This window comes from Triturus cristatus, chromosome 1_2 (genome assembly GCF_964204655.1).
Source record: "Triturus cristatus chromosome 1_2, aTriCri1.1, whole genome shotgun sequence".
Lineage (NCBI taxonomy): Eukaryota > Metazoa > Chordata > Amphibia > Caudata > Salamandridae > Triturus > Triturus cristatus.
Genome location: NC_140580.1, coordinates 540,021,588 through 540,038,032, shown reverse-complemented (window position 1 = coordinate 540,038,032; position 16,445 = coordinate 540,021,588). Strand labels below are relative to the sequence as shown.

The following is a 16,445-nucleotide window of genomic DNA, read 5'->3' as shown; positions in this document are numbered from 1 at the left end:
AGGGGTAGATGCTCATTCATGTGACTACCATGCCTACTGCATTCATAAGCAGATAAGTGAAATGATGCCAATATTAGGACGTGTCTATGTCTGCTAGACTGGAAGAATGTGCATCCACAGCTAGACGCAGGACTCTTGTTATGCCTTTAGTTTATTTTTTGTTAGTACACAGGGAATTTTAAGATGAACATTATTTATATTTCCGTATTAATCCTATCCTTTCTTGTGTTCATATTTTGTTAATGATTTTTATTAATTTTTAACACTAAAATTCTTGCTTATGGGCGTGGCCAGGCAAGATGGCCGATCAGGCGTACTCCTAGAGTGCTCCGCTGCCACTAGTTAAAATCCTTAATCATCTTGTACTGTATATCCACAAATGTCCCGCATTGTGAGGCTGGGACCTGCTGACTGCAGTTGGCCCCCCTAGAAGCACTAGAGTACACTGAACGGGGGACCTGTGGCTGTTGGAATCTGTGGCCGACTGTGCCGCTCAGGGAAATGGAGAGTCTTCCTGAGCCTAGTGGGAGTAGCCTGTCAAGGTCTGCTGACTTGTACAGAAGAAAAGAGGAAAGTTGGAGTTCGGCAGGCGGCACTCTGTGGTGCGAGCGGGAACATGGAGAGAGGATGTTGCAGCTTGCAGTGAGAGCGGCCCATGGCGGTGATAGAGGTGTTGGGGTCCACCGTGACTGCACTGCAGTTGATGGAGGGTGAGCTGCCCCAATAGTGGGCAGGCATCGGCCAAGACCAAAGTGCAGCACAGGGAGAGCTTCAAGGATTGGCCTATCTTGCCCGCATGGAGGTGAAAAGCGTTAGAGCAGGTGAAGCGCGCTGAGTCAACGTGGAAACACTGCAAGCGGACCAGTGGCCTTGTGAATGGTCTTGGGAGTTCAACACTGAGAATGGCCTCCATAGTGCTTACAATGCCTTGCTGGTAATGAGTAAGGGAAGGAGGAAGGCCTAATGCTTCACAATGGGCCTGGACTAGAGTGAAGGGTTTGTGTGGGCCTCATCGAGCGGAGTGTGATGTAGTGGTCTGAGGTGAGGTGGTGTCACTGCCTGGGGCTCACCCCACAGGACTGAACAATGGAATTTTTAAGAGCTGGAGGGCTCAGGAGCCCACTGCGCAGCTGAACTTGCTGAGGCTTTGAGAGAGTGAAGATGCTAAGAAGTTGGCATAGACTGCTCGGCTCGGACCTGCATATTGCATCATCCTGTGTCATTGTACTTGGTTAGCTGACCAAGCATGGAGCTGAATAGTGATGTTTAGCTGGATAGGTACCCAGAGAGGACCTTTTGGAGGGTGGGAGCCCCTCCTTGGCCCAGACCTTTCAAGATGGGGAAGGATAAGTCAGCCATGGGGTACCAGGGCAACACCAACATGCAGTACACCACCCCACTAGGGTCTCCCACAAGGGCTACTGGACCGCTAGGAGTGGAGACGCCAGAGCGGGAGGATGAGCTGACACTTGCAATAATGCTTGCTAAGGTTTTAGAACAGCTTTGGAGGAGAAGATAGATGCAGTGTCGATTGATGTAGGACTGCTCTGTGCGGACCTCTGCAAAGTATTGGAACTGGTCACAACAGCTGAACATACACTCACACACCTGCAGACGGACATCACAACCCTCAAAGAACAGGTGTCTGTCTTGATGGCATCAACGACGACACTGGAAAGTAGGGTGGAGGATACAGAGAGACGATCCCGGAGGAACAATCTTATGTTTCTGGGCTTCCTGGAAAGAGCAGAGGGTGCCTCAGCGGAAGATGTCTTGGAGACTTGCTAAAAACTACATTGACTTTAAAAGATTTATCTCCCATGTTTGCAGTTGAGAGGGCCCACAGGGCATTGATGGCACGGTTGCCGCTGGGGGCGCCACTGAGATCTATAATAGTAAGAATCTTCAATTATAGGAATCAGAACATCATACTAAGGGCTGCCCATGAATCGAGTGAGTTGCACTTCGAGAATTATATTATTGTCATCTTTATGGACTATATGCACAAAGTGCAGATGCAAAGAAGTCCTTTCTACAAGTTAAGCAGAAACTAATGGCCATGAATTTATCCTACATGCTGATGTACCCAGCCCAGCTTAAAGTGATTGCTGATGGCAAGACCCACTTTTTTTAGAAACCAGAGGAGGAGTGATCATGGTTGGAGATATGGTAGAGTGAGAAGGGACTAAACAGGTCTGAATTTGTATGTGAGCAGAGATGACCATGATGAGGAAGGGAAGGTGGCTCTTCTAGGTTGGGAACGCAGAGGAATAGGCTCACACCAAGAGTGATGGTGCAACAGGATGGTACACTTGTAAAGAGGTGTAGGGTGGTGGTGAGCGGGAGATAACTTTTGTTGACGGTGGTGTGTCTTTGGAGCAGAGTGTGGTCACCTAGGAAGTCACATGAACAACAGCATGGAGGGGGGATTGGTGGTGTTGGCCCTGTGTTGAGATCTCAGGCATGGTCTGCAAGGAACTGTTGAAGGGCTGCACATGATCCTGAAGGGGGGAACTCTAAAGGTTGGAAACGGGAATATAATGCAATTGTTTGGAATGAGTGAAAGCAATATTGTGACTTGCTGTGCTATTTAGACAAGTAAAGGTAGGGCAGCTGGAGTGCGGCTCCTGAGGGTGTCTTGTCCACTTCGGATTGGAGGCCTTTTGGGTGTTGCTTTGCTCATACGCATTTAGTTTGATAGTTAGCTATTAGATAAGTTGTAGGCCTTTGGATAAGGCCAGTTTGTTCTTAACTGTAGGAGACAGGGTGGGTGGATCGATGCGGAGATACTGACTGAACATGGCGGGTATGCACATTGTGTGGTTGTTCTGTTGTGTGTATCCCGGTAGAGAAGCTGGGAGGGAGGGGAGTTGATGTTACTAGTTCTGTTTTAGCAAGATTTACTTCTACTGAGGAGAGGGCCATGATGCTGGCCAAGAAGTGCGTGGTGTGCCTACATTCTGTTTGTCGATGGAGGTGGGGTAGTGCCGCAGATGGGGGGGCAACCAGGACTGGTTGTGGATGGACAAAGCTGTGGTTGCATGGCACTTAAAATGTCAGAGGACCAGGAGGATATGTATTGGAAGAGACACAGGGTGATGTTCTGCTTGTGCAGGCAGGGGATTGGTTTAGCGTGCCTCCAGGAAACTCACTTAATAGATGAGGAGGAACGTAAGCTGAAACGTAAGTGGAGGGGCTAGTTGCACTCATCAACTTCCCTGACCTATGCAGGTGGAGTGTCTGTATTAGTTGCACCTGGTGTGCTGTTTAAGCGGCACTATTTTAAGTTAGATCCAAGTGGTAGATACATGTTGGTGCAGGGATTGCTGGATGGTGTGGTTCTCTGTGTTATGAATGTGTATGTACTTAACAATGATGATAGAGACTTTTATTTGAAAATGCAGGAACTGTTAACAGATGCCATGCACAACAGGCTGCTGTGGGTGGGAGATTTTAATTGTGTGCTAGATGGGGAGTTGGACCGGAAGCCCCCGACACATGCAACAAAGCCAACTATGGTGGAGTCACTGAGAGAGGCTAATGAAGAATGTGGGATGTGTGGACATTTGGAGGGAGATGCATCCAGTGGCTAGAGAATACTTGTACTTGTACATGGTACTTACAGTAGGCTTCTCACTGAGGACATAGGCTCCACGATACAGAATGCCATGTACTTCGGGGGTTATTTGTGAGAAAAATTGATTTTGTTACTGGAATTGATGGGTGGGAAGCCACAGTGTGGCCCTTGCAGCTGGAGGCTGCCCCGATGTACTTATGGACTCGACATGTCGAGAAGCGCTGGGCACGGCATTGATGGAGTATATGGATGGCAACTGAGGAATAACGACTAGTAGAGCGACTGAGTGGGAGGTGATAAAGGCTGTCATGAGGGGGCAATACATGAGCTGGGTGTACGGTATTCGATGACAGTTGAATGGGGAACTGGTGACGCTAGAGAGGGGGCTCACCAATCTGTAGAGCGTGAGACTCTGGTCTCTGCTCTTGAAGCAGAGGCCACTATGACTAGATGTGTGATTTGATAAGTTTATGTGGAAGTAATACAGACAGAGGCTCCATAGGGAGGGAGACCAACCCAATAGATTGTTAGCGTGCCTTCTAAAAAGAGAAGATCAGTTGCTCCCCATTATGTCCTTGAGACGACCTGATGGGGCGTTGGCAAATACGCACAAGTCGATTAATGAAGTGCTTAAGGCACATTTAGAAGGGCTGTATGGTGTGTGGTAGGTCTCAGGGCAGGGTGAGGTCGCTGAGTATTTGAAGCACGTGGAGCTCCCACTGCTGCAGATGGTGCTGTGTGAGGAATTAGATGCAGAGCTCACATTGGAGGAGTTGAGGGAGGTAATGGGGAAGATTACTAGGTGGAAATTGCCGGGATGGGTTTCCTGTGGAATACTACCAGGCCTATGCAACGCAGTTAACGGCACCACTGCCAGAGTTTTATGGGGAAGCAAGGCATAGAGGTGAGCTACCTCCCGGTTGGGGGAACAGGTGATATGTATGGTCCCGTAACTGGGAGGGGATGTGTCGGATCACGCTGTCTATGGACCCTTAACACTGCTTAAGGTGCTATGTAAGTCTTCGAGGAACGCTTGCAGAGGTTCAACGCTGGTGCATGAGGATCACTCGGCTTCATCCTGGAATGAAGTACAGCTATGAATTTACTTAGATTGGCCCATGTGCTGCACTTGGTGAAGGGTAGCCGGGAGGAGTTAGTCTTGGTGTCTTTGGACATTACAAAAGCATTTGACACTCTAGACTGGACATATATGCTTCAGGTCCTGGGATGGATGAGTTTATGCCCAGGCTTCTGTGGGTGGGTGAAGCTACTGTACAGAGCACCATGAGCTAGGGTGCATAGTGGTGGATTGGTGGAGAGGGGCACACTTCAGGGTTGTCCCCTCTCCCCGCTATTGTTTGCATAGGCCATGGAGCCTCTGGCAGCAAAGATCTGAGGTGAAATGGGGAATATGGTATGAAGGTTGGGGACAGCATTCATTTAATATTGTTATACATTGATGATGTATCGTTTTACCTGAGGAGTCCCAAATACTCTGTGCTGTTGTTGTTGGACTGGGCTAAAGATCAGTAGACTCAAGACACTGCTTTTCCCTTTGGGGTATGTGCTTGGTGCCTGGCCCGGAGTTGTCTCAGCTGGGGCTCACATGGGAAACAGAGGCCTTTCGGTACTTGGGGATTATGATGGCACAAGGGGCAGAGCGCCACCAATGCCATAACCTGAGGAAGATGCTAGAAGGGTTGATTAAATCTGTTGCATTTTGGAATATCTTGCCGCTCTCAGTAGCTGGTGGGATAGCAGTTGTGAACATGGTTTTCCTTCCCAGGTGTTTGTACATTATGCAGAACTCATTGCACATGATTGCAGGTAGTACTTTTAAAGCGCTAGATAGTATATTGAACTTTCATGTTTGGACTTGGAAAAGGAGTAGTGTTGTTTTATCAACACAAGCTAGATCTTGAAGAAGAGGGCATGGGTCTGCCTGATCTACGATTGTAGTATTATTATGTGGCTCAGCTACATTATGCGGTGCAGTGGGTCATGGTAGAGGATAACTGTGAAAAGAGGCTACTGAGAGGCGTCTGCAGGAACGCTACCTTTATTGGAGTTACTGATAAAGGGGGCCAGGGTACCGGGACACTTCCTCTACCTGGTACGACAGGTGATGGAGATCTGGGAGAGGGTGATTAACAGGGTTTTAAAATGACCTCTGTTTGTGAGAGAGCTGAGCTTTTGGTCATTGGTGCCGTTCAAGCGCATCAGCGAGGTGATGTCAGTGGCCCATTGGAGAGCAGGGGGTTGTGAGATGCTGGGAGACTTGCACCCAGATAAGAGGTTCATTACTTTTGAGAACGCTTGTACGGAGTTCTTGGTGGGGCCTGGCCAGTTCCTCCAATATGTTAAACATGCCAGTTCAGCTCAAAAGATCTGGGCAGGGTTGCCTTTGGCCCCCAGCAGATTTGAAATCATGCAGTTGTTATTTTAAGTTGACTTGTCACGACACTCAGTGTCATTGTTTTATGGGCACTCAAGGGGGATCATGTTAAGTGGAGTTTTCCTGCTAAACAGACCTGGCGGGGAGATGTGGAGGATAATATGACAGAACCAAATGGGAGGGGCTTGCACACTTGTCCTGCAATGCCCGGTTCAAGTTGATACATTTCAATTATTTGCACCTCACCTACTTGACACCAATTAAATTGAGCGAAATGTATGCAGGCAGGGCGGTGGACTGCCCAAGGTGTGGGGAGAGGGGGCCTCTTTCGCCACAATGTGTGGATGTGTCCTATGGTATGTGGATGACTGAAAGGAAGAGATACAGGCGTGGTGGTTGAAAAGACCCACAAAGGATGCCTTCTAGGTATAGTTATGAAGCCACAGGGGTGTGGGGGGGGGGGGGGATACGGTGGGAATTTCTACAATTGGCGCTGGTGGGTGCCAGGATATGAGTGTCAGTCCGGCAGCTCAGCCAGAGGGTTCCGTCGGTGGCCTTATAGAGTACGGGCATGGTTGAATGGGCCTTAGCCGAGGAAAAGAACATTCGGATGTCTAGGATGGATGATAAGGTAAGGAAGGATATAGACATGTGGGCGGGGCTGCTGAAGGCTTTCCAGAGGACTGGGGAGGCAGCTTGGGGCCTGGAGGCTGGAATATAGAGTGGAGAAGAGAGTGTAGCCAGTGTGCGAGCAGAGGAGGAGGAGGTGAATGGAGTGTTGGGTGTTACTGAGCTGGAGGCCTGATGCAGCAGTCGACACAGAAAGGAAAGGAAGAAGTGTGGGGGAGTCATTTGGTCATTCCAAGACACATGGAACAGAGTTGTATTTGTATGTGCCTTGATTTGGAGGGACCTACCTGCGGCAAAAGGGTGGAGATAATGATGACTATTGTTGAAATGCTGGCAACAATGTTTTTGATGACCAGTTGTGTATCAATGAAAACAATAACAAATATGTACTTTTTAAAAAGCTTGCTTAATACCACACTAAATATTTATGATCATTTCTTAACACCACATTTCTATGTACACTATATAATAGGCAAAACTCTAGGCTTTACTAATGCATTCTTTTTTTTCATCAGGGTCATTTTAGAGAACGTGTTTTTTTAAAGGTTTTATGATCTTTTGTGTTCTTAAAGAGGGTTTTTACTTGAAAAATTAAAATTACATTTAGGAATCTTCTTATTTGGTACAATTGAAAACGAAACTGTGAGTAGAGGTCGACGAAAGCACTCATCCAATAAAGTTTACTACAGCTTAGTTTCACAAATTGCATTTTTATTTGAGTTTGCAGACTTTTTATCCACTTTTCGTGAAACTGACAGAAGGCTGGGCTCCACACTAAAGGGGCATCCACAGAATGGCATCTTTTCTCTATGTGCAAATTGCTCTCTGAAGGTTATGCAGTGCCCTCAGCTGGAGGAGGATGGCGTGGGTGACTTTACTAAGTGACAGTCACTCCGAGCCTCATTGGGCATCCGAATTGTTATTGTTTTAATCTTCCAGTGGAAACAGGATCACTTTAATTTTACCACCAAACGCCCGTCGTGCTTACTCCACAACGTGCACAAGTCCTGATTGAACGGAGACTTAACGTCACGTATGTTCATTGATATTACATAGGACTACAGTTTAGCCACATGGCTGCGGAAATCCCGCACGACATTCAAGGGTCACTAGGGCTCTGTTGCACCAGTGCGTCTCCGTAGTTGCTGACGATGCAAGAACGCTCCTGGAAGGTTTTCTTTCAGGGTCGTCATTTACGTTGTTCATTGACATTTTCTACACGAAAAGTAATGATGCACTTAAAAATTCCACTCCAGCCAAAGACGTGTAGTCTCTGGCTGGTGCTCTGTGGTGCTTCAGCTAATGAACCAAGTGCTAGGTGGGCGCACGTTCACTCTAGAGTGCCCTGACCACCTGAATGCCACCTATCAGAACACTTAGTGCACCTGCTGGGGGCATCACCCTGTGCAAACCCTAATGTCACTGGGAAGCAAAAACCCTGTAGATGATTCCGTGAACTATTCTTTCTGTGATGAAACGGTGCGGAGCGCAGACTTTAAGACACACACCAGAAAAATCCTTTTGGTTTCATTTTAACATTTTATAGATTACATAAAATACATCATAATACCTTACAATAGTTGCGCCCAAAACACATTCTGAAAAAAAATTGTGCACTGAAGCGCGTTTTGTACAGTTTTGGGGTATTCGGTCGTTGAGGTGCAGGCATGAATGCCGAGTGCCGCCGCAGCAGAGGTAACATTGCAAACTCTTTGACCTATTCTGCTGCCATCGCGGGGAGGCGCCTTCTCAACTAGGGGTGGGCGGAATTTGCGAAATTCACTTTTGCAAATTATCGCGAAAATGTTTAAAATTATCGCAAACAAGCGGAAATATCGCGAAGATGCGGAATTTTTTTCCCCGCATGTTCGCGAGATTTTCTGCATGGTTGCGGGTCGCCAACTTACCCATGTGGTTGCTCGCGGGCGCGGCCATCTTGTTTTGAGTTGTCTCACGGTGCATGATCGCGAGAAGAAAGACGTGATCGCGCGACGCATGACGTCACTGCTGTCGCGAGACAGCGCAAATGGCTAAAAACAATCCAACATCTCATGGAGAACGCGACCGGATCAAGAAAACTTGTCGGCGAACGCAGGGATTCAGGTAAGGCGATCGCGCGCGCGCCAGAATGTATTATTTTACAGCGCGAGCAAGAAACAAATTATCGCCAAGCTGCGGAAAGCGGAAATTTTGACATTTTCGCGCTCTCCGCGGAACGCGAAAATGTCAAATTATCGCAATTTCCGCGAACAGAACGAAATTTTTGCCCAGGCCTATTCTCAACCCCTAAACCCCACAGCCTCAGATTTGCCGCTAAAGGGTAGGGTATGGTCAAGATGTGGAGACTACAGAGAGTAATATAACTTGTTCCTTTTGTTTTTTTGCCATTGCCTTAGTGACCCTTGGATAACAGGTAGCAAAGGCAGTGCCCGAGGTGACAAAGTGCAGGACAGGGGTGGTAAATGCTACCCTGGCTATCCCTAGTTGCCTCCCTTATATGCATCTCTTTGACTTTGTCATATTGCCTTGATTTTACTCTCTATGCACAACCTACCTTCTGATGTATCTGACACTTGTGTTGAACATTTTCCGGAAATTGGTCTTAGTACATTACATTGAAATCGGTCAATTCCGTGGACATTTAACATTGGGTTAGCCAGGCTGCCCTGTCGCTGATGGGTAACTTCACTGCTCAGACTGTCTTTGCCCAAGCATCAGCCAAACAATAACTAAGCATATTCATGTTTAATGCAAGAATCGGGCCGCGAGTGTTGTAATGTCTGTCTGTCATTTTATTGTGGAAGTGTTTGACAGGTTGTCAGGTTGCTAGTAGCAGGTGGGATGTTTCCTATTGTGTTGCTGGAGAGAAAAGAACCTCTGGCTGTCATAATATTCTTGCGCTTGTTAATAATTTCAGCAGTCCCTAAACAAGATACTGGGAAAATACGCATTAAAATAACTCGCTGTATGAACGCACCTCCACTATTTCCATAGCATCTCCAAACCTTGATCGCACACAGAACTGTACATCGGTATCAGCATATACGGGTGAATTAGAAGATCTGGTTGACCAACATAAAGCCCGCTTTGTCTTCCCTACAGAACGCTGACGTTATTAAGATAATATCAAATTCACCCCATCCTTATTTAAGATACATCAATCGGATATGCTTGCATTCAGTGAGTCACAAGTGCCCCCATATTGGATGTATGTGCTTAAAATCTCATCACATCAGCTTTAAAACACAGAGCAGATCATACTGAATCTGGTGATTAAAAGAAAATAATGATAGTTCAGTTTTGCACAGGTACCCTTTTCTCCAAATCTTGTTCATAACTAATCCCATTTTCATTCTACATACATTTAACTTAAATAAACAAGCATTGACAAAGCCAATATGTCTTACCATGGCAAGCTAGTGAAATGGCTAATAAGAAAAAACACGCAGCTGCTTGCAATAAAAAATGTGAATTTAACAAAATGTAAAATCACATTTAATTTTAATAGACCAGTACAGCTGCTTCTGATGAGACAGGTGTCATTCGAACTTGCATAGAAACCCTTGTTACTTATAATGCATATTATAGGAAAAGTATTCTTATTGCTTAAAAGAAAATTATTGTATGCTTTGAATTATTGTAATTTGGAGATCTAGTTTAACCCCTTGGCTGCTTACCCTGTTTCCCCTAGAATGCTAAGACCATTTTTTTCTAATTGGAGTAGTTCACGCATCGGACTCCATCATTTATTTCCCCATATAAAATATCCATGCCAAATTTGCATCCTTTTTTGAAACATCATGGGGATTCCCAAGGTACCCAGGGTTTGTCGATTACCCTGGAGGGGACTGAGAAAATAGGCAAAATATAGTTACATTTTGTGTTTTGGGGGGAAAATTGGAAAAAGTGCTCAGCAAAAAGTGTCTGTGTTTATTTTTCCAATCTATGTTTTTACCATAGTTTTGTCATTTTTCAAAGAGGTAGGTCATTTTTCCTAGTGTTTGTACTTTCAACCTACTTTAAGTTTGTGGTAGGAACCAGGGTGAAACCCAGATGTCATCTCAGAAAGCTATAGATTTATGAAATCTAGACAGAGTTATGAGTTCATCAAGGAGTCATTTGTGTGGATCCCCCAAGGTGTTCCCCAAAAAACTGTTACAATAAAAAATATTGAAAAAGAGTAGAAAAAACATCTATTTGTGACAATGTTTTCATTTGTAACTTTTTGCCATATGGGCCGAATTACAAAAGCAATGCACCATTATATCCACTACACACTTCCAGTTGCAAGGATATATATAGGGTGTGTAGATTTTCCAAGAACCTGAGGTACCCAGAGCATGAACTGAACGGCACTTTGCAATAGTTTTTCATTGTGTACCTGGTATAGAGCAATTCATATGGTAAAATATAGAGACTGAAAAATGGTTATCAAGGAAACCTATGATTTTCTGAAAAAGACACCAGATACGTAGTTTAGAAGAAGTGGTTATTTTATATCTCTAAATTTGTGGGTGCCCATACTAACATGTGATCCAGAGGGCATTTTTCAAAATGTCATCATTCAAACACGCTGGCTTACATTGATAATACCAGATGTTCTAATATTCTGTATTCCCAATTGTCTGCCGATAAAAATAGTACCTCACTGGAGTAGGTAGGTCTAGTGCCTGTGACAGGAAAGGGCTAAAAAACACAAAATGGACACATCACATTTCTTTAATTGAGAACCAGACCTTTTTTTTGTACTGTGGATTTTGCGCCCTAGTTCAGTCGGCTCTTAGGGAAACATAGTAAACCTGTATATTTGTAAAAGCTAGATACCCAGGGGAAACCAGGGTATTAACTAATATGCACAAATGTGTATAAAAACCCATGGTCTTGAAAGAACATGGGCGCCTCCTCATTTTCCTTCCGAGACTATGTCATAGTATTCTAAGATTTTTGTTCTTTTTCACTGAGAATTTTCAGTACTCTTCATGAGTTCGGCACTTAGATTCTAGGATGGTCTTTTATTATCTGACTAGAGTTCTGTTGTGATTTTTTATTCTGTATTCCTGTATTTTGAATCTTCAGGGTTACATTTTGCATTCCTCTGTAATGTTTAATCAATGCTTCTGTTTTAAACCGTTAAAAACTTAATTTTGACCTATAACGCGAATTTCGAGTGGTCAGAGTTTTCTAAGGTGGTTACTACTCTGCTAAGTTTGTCTGATTGAAGGGAAGAGTGATCTCTTGCCGCTAGATCGATGAAAAGAATTGCGGGGCCAAACTATCTAAGGTAACTATTGGGGTTCAAGGAATTATTGGGATTCGGCTCACACAAAAATAGGCTATTTATATAATGTTTTTATGGTATATACACAGTGGGGGCAGGAAGCTAATAAAGGTCCAATACCCTAGTTCCAGAATACATAATCACTGAAACAAGAAGGAACTGTTCCTGAATGAAAAGAAAAGGGAAACGACTAGGTTGGAGAATCCTAGGGGATCCTAATGATTATTTCTTAGTGCCCTCACACATCCAAGCAGATGCCATGTTTCATCATAAGGTGTGCTCCTCATAGGGCCGGCACTGCAATGCCCTATGGGTACAGTGAGAAGGCTCTTTATCAGAGTTATTTTTAGTTTTTAGCCGCAATAATGGAGGTATGTGTGAGGACGTATAATGTGTAGGGTGGAGTGGGTGAAAAATGGGGTGTAAGATTAATTAAAACAGTCTAAGGGATATCAATCTGTTTTTAACGTGATGACTGTCTTGGCAGAGTTAAAAACAATGGGAAGTTGCTATCATAAGGGCTCAATGTACCAAGATAGCCTTAACATGTTTGTGAGGTCAGGTCGACATGTTTCACGCCTATTCGTCTAACCGGATCCTTGGCATTTCTTCAGCACCTAAAAGATCCCTACCCCACGCCTAGGATGTGCCGTATAGTGCCAGACACTCCCCTATAGGGAAATATCCTGTTGTATGATTGTTCAACCTAAATAAAATATAGAAAGACAATATAAAAAGAGTTTTTATAATATATGAAAAATGTGCTTGTCAAGTAGCACAATTATTGCTCACGTCTCCTCATGGTAGACGTACTCATGCTTTTAAACAGTGCTTAAAAGTTGCCACAAAGTGAAAGTGTTCATATATGCAGCAGCCGAGTGAACACGTGTAAAAACAGCAAATAACATATTTGAGATGTACAAGAAATGACACAGACAGTCATGGGGTAGTGAAATCTCCATAGATGAGAGTAGGGATCTTACCCTTTGGATCAATCTGTAAGGCCCCTTAGGTCAAAAGCAGTAGGCAGAGCACTGCTGCTAATAGACCGTTAAAACACAGTAAAGAAGTATCCGCATTTAAGAGTAAAAAGTCCTCCGGAGGTACGGAGAGACGTTACCTGCTGAATGTTTAAATTGGAAGTTGAACTCACATGGTCCTGCGCGAGAGTGCCAGAGACCTACCCCACCATTGTTCAACTGGAACGGGAATGAAAGAAGGTGAATGAGAGGTATTTAATACTCCCTCATCCCCCGTAATTGCAATCAGGTGTTATCAGTGATTGCCCCGGCCGTCCAGTAGTAGGTGGATGGAGCTGCCTGTAGCCAATTGTAACAGGAGCCCAGTTCTAACATGCGTGCAATGTATGAGTGGCTTGCGTTGTGTGGTGCAAGTTGTTTACCTGTACCATGGCCAAATATATAAAGGCTTAAGATATCCATTAGAATTGTAGTTAAAGATTCTCTAATGCCGCTGTAGCCTGTTGTATGCAGGTGTAATCAGGTATTGCCAGTGATTGCCCCGGCTATGACCGTTCAGTAGTAGGTAGGCAGTGCTGCCTAGAGCCTATTATATAGCGTGACAGAAGCCCAGTTTGTGCTTGTGCGGAGATGTTAGTGATTATACAGGTTTAGAAGTATTGGTGTGGCTGCCATATTGGATTGGTAGTCTGTTACTCCGCTGTGTGGTACTAGTAGTTCTACAGGACCAAGAGCTAATATGTAAAGGCTTGAGATACCTAAGAGCATTGTAGTTAAAAATTATTTAATATTGTTGGGACCAATTGTATGCATGCGAGCCAGTGAGTGTTTCCAAGTCTACTGATGTGACGAGAACTTCGTTGCGCATGCGTGGAGGAATGAGATAGTGTCTCTGGATTCTTCATGAGGCAGCAGCCATCATATTGAGCCAATAGTTGTGAAATCAGTCCCCTTAGGGGCCGTAAACGTAGCAGCTCTGTATACGACCAGAGCCCATTAGTGCTAGTTTAATGTGGTCATCCATTGCACGTACAACAAAGAGGTTATGTGTACCATATCTGAGAAAGATATGAGAAATAGTTCCATTATATACACAAGACCCCACCCACACCACAACAGAGTAGGCATGCATGAATAAATACACAATACAACTTTTGTTTGGAGAAAATATTGCTGCAGGTTTATTCCATACAAAACTATGCAAATACGGTGGGTTATCTTACGGGCGATCCAAGGGCAGGCAGATGTACCAACCTATGCTGCCTGATGAGCCAAGCACTGTGGAAAACCAAATCAGCACTACCCTTATAGGGGTGATCCCCTTACTGGATCAAGTGACACATTGGTCCCTTATTACTCACTCCCCTTTCAGGGCGGAGCGTAGCAATGCAAGCCCCCGGTTGTTGAGGCCCACAACCGCCTGAAGGACCAATGGGGCGCCGACGTCATTCTTCCAGGACCCTCCCATGAGAATCCTGGGATTTGGCTCTTGCACCCCTATTGTGCTCTTGCAGAGGTATCCTTCTCTACCCAAGCTGCTTCCAGATCGCCCTGTAACTCCGCCTGCAACGACAAAGAAAACATTACAACGTCCTCTGCAGTTCGCCTGCCTGTCCCATGTCGGGTATGCGGTAGGGTGGGAGATGGCGTGCCAGGCAACAAAGAGGACCGAAAATGGAGGGGGGAGGCCTAAATACCCTCCCCACCCCACGGCGCACCGGAAAGGACGTGTCTGGCGCGCCCTGTAAGGGGACTCCTCCTGGAGTCACGCAGTAGTGAGTGGGGGTGGGGAAGTGCCCTCTTAGGTGGCCCCTGCGGGGGCCGTGGGCAGCCGCAGATATGTCAGTATTAGGGAGCATGAGATCTCGAACATGGATCATAAATAAATGTGAAAGGAGGCAGTAGCCTAATAGTTGATATCACCCCTGTGAAAGGTGTTACACATGTTACAGGGTGTTTTAACTGCAAATTGTTTACACGTCACACCATGGCATATTATCATTCAGACCCTTAGTGTTGGTGGAGAAGTGGAACACCCATAATTGATCTCTCCTAAAGAGTGTTGTGCTACTCCGTAGGTGGTTGGCCTCCACGAGCGCCAACCTCAGATCATCTGGTGTGTGAAATGAGCGCGCAGTTTAGTGGTGCTGCGTATGCTGCAAATATTGATGCGGTGTTCCATCATCCAAGTTTCTACTGGTCTCGTGGCCATTCCCACATATTGTGGGTCACAGGGGCAAGTTATGAAATAGACATCATTTTTGGGGTTCTAATTTGTGTGAGTTCTTTGTGTCCAAATTTGCCCCTGGCTCAGTTGGATCTCTTTGGTGTATTTGGTTGAGTGGCAAACCCCACAAGAACCACATGGGTAATGACCCATGACAGGAAGTAGAGTCCAAAGAGAATACTGTTTTGGTATTGTCTTGTACCAGGCAGCTTTTCATATTCTGGGTACACTTAAAGGCGAATCGCGGTCGTGAATTTTCCAGGGACCCTCATTGTAAAATGTCCAGTGCTTCATGATGATAGATTGTGTGCGGTTTAGGTTTACAGGGCTTCAAATAGGCAACTTGATAACACTAGATAAGAATTCACATAGAGTTTTGCCTTTTCAACAATATTAATAAATCTCTTATTATTTTATTTGATGTTCTAAAGCAGATTGGAACACACTTCTCTCTGATCAGCTGATCTACCTAGCTACGTAAAGAATACATACTAGGTAACCATGTACTGATTACCTTTCGTGAAGATGATGCTGATTCAACAGCTCATACCAGTAAAGCTTATCAAAGAAGTCAGGAGTGACCATTGTTTAAGGACACTGTCAGACATAGAGACTAAATAGCTGGTGGCAAAGAGATCATGCTAGCATTGTCTCCCGTTGGTAAAATTCTCATCTCAGAGCATGTGTGTATTTTTCGCTAAATATATGAACTATATCACCGGGGTGACACCATCCCTCTGTGTGTCTGTGCATAGATATATTTGTAATCATGTACATATAAGTATAAGTATATATATAAAACGTGAAACAAGGCTTCGCAGTAAGCTGAAACGTGTTGTGAAATTAAACACTCTTGTGGACTTCTATACCAGTGCGGAGTCTGTTTGTACTGAGAGCGCACGTTACTGGAACTTTATCTTGGATTGATTTGCCGGCGCGCTCCACTGGCGTGTGCTACACTTCTCTAGGGTCCCTGGCAGTCATAAGGAGCACCAGTTTGTGTGTGAGTGTGCGTATATCTATACAGATGTGTGTGTAAGTGTTAAGCATTTAATGAAGTTACTAGTGAAATAGTAGTGCGGCCACTTGGACTCCAGATATGGGACTTAACTTTGAAATGGCTCAAAAGCTCAATCATACTGAGTCAACCACCAGTCAAAATCAATCTGCACCGTTGTCATGAATGAGGTTTCGGTATACAGGTAATATTAAAGGAGGGTATCTTACACCATTTTGAAAATATTTTTGGGCCATGAGCAAAAAAATAATAACTCCTGAGATCTCATTATGTAAACCATCACTCTTAACAGTAGCTAATTGATTCAAATATTTAACATACTTTTGGAGTGGTGTGAGGC

General features: G+C 44.9%; 1 protein-coding gene across 2 annotated transcripts in view; it reads left to right on the top strand.

Moving 5' to 3' along the window:
- The window catches only part of LOC146867586 (zinc finger matrin-type protein 4-like), a 1,117,486-nt gene that overhangs the window by 1,081,348 nt on the left and 19,693 nt on the right, over positions 1–16,445 (top strand). The window lies entirely within an intron of this gene.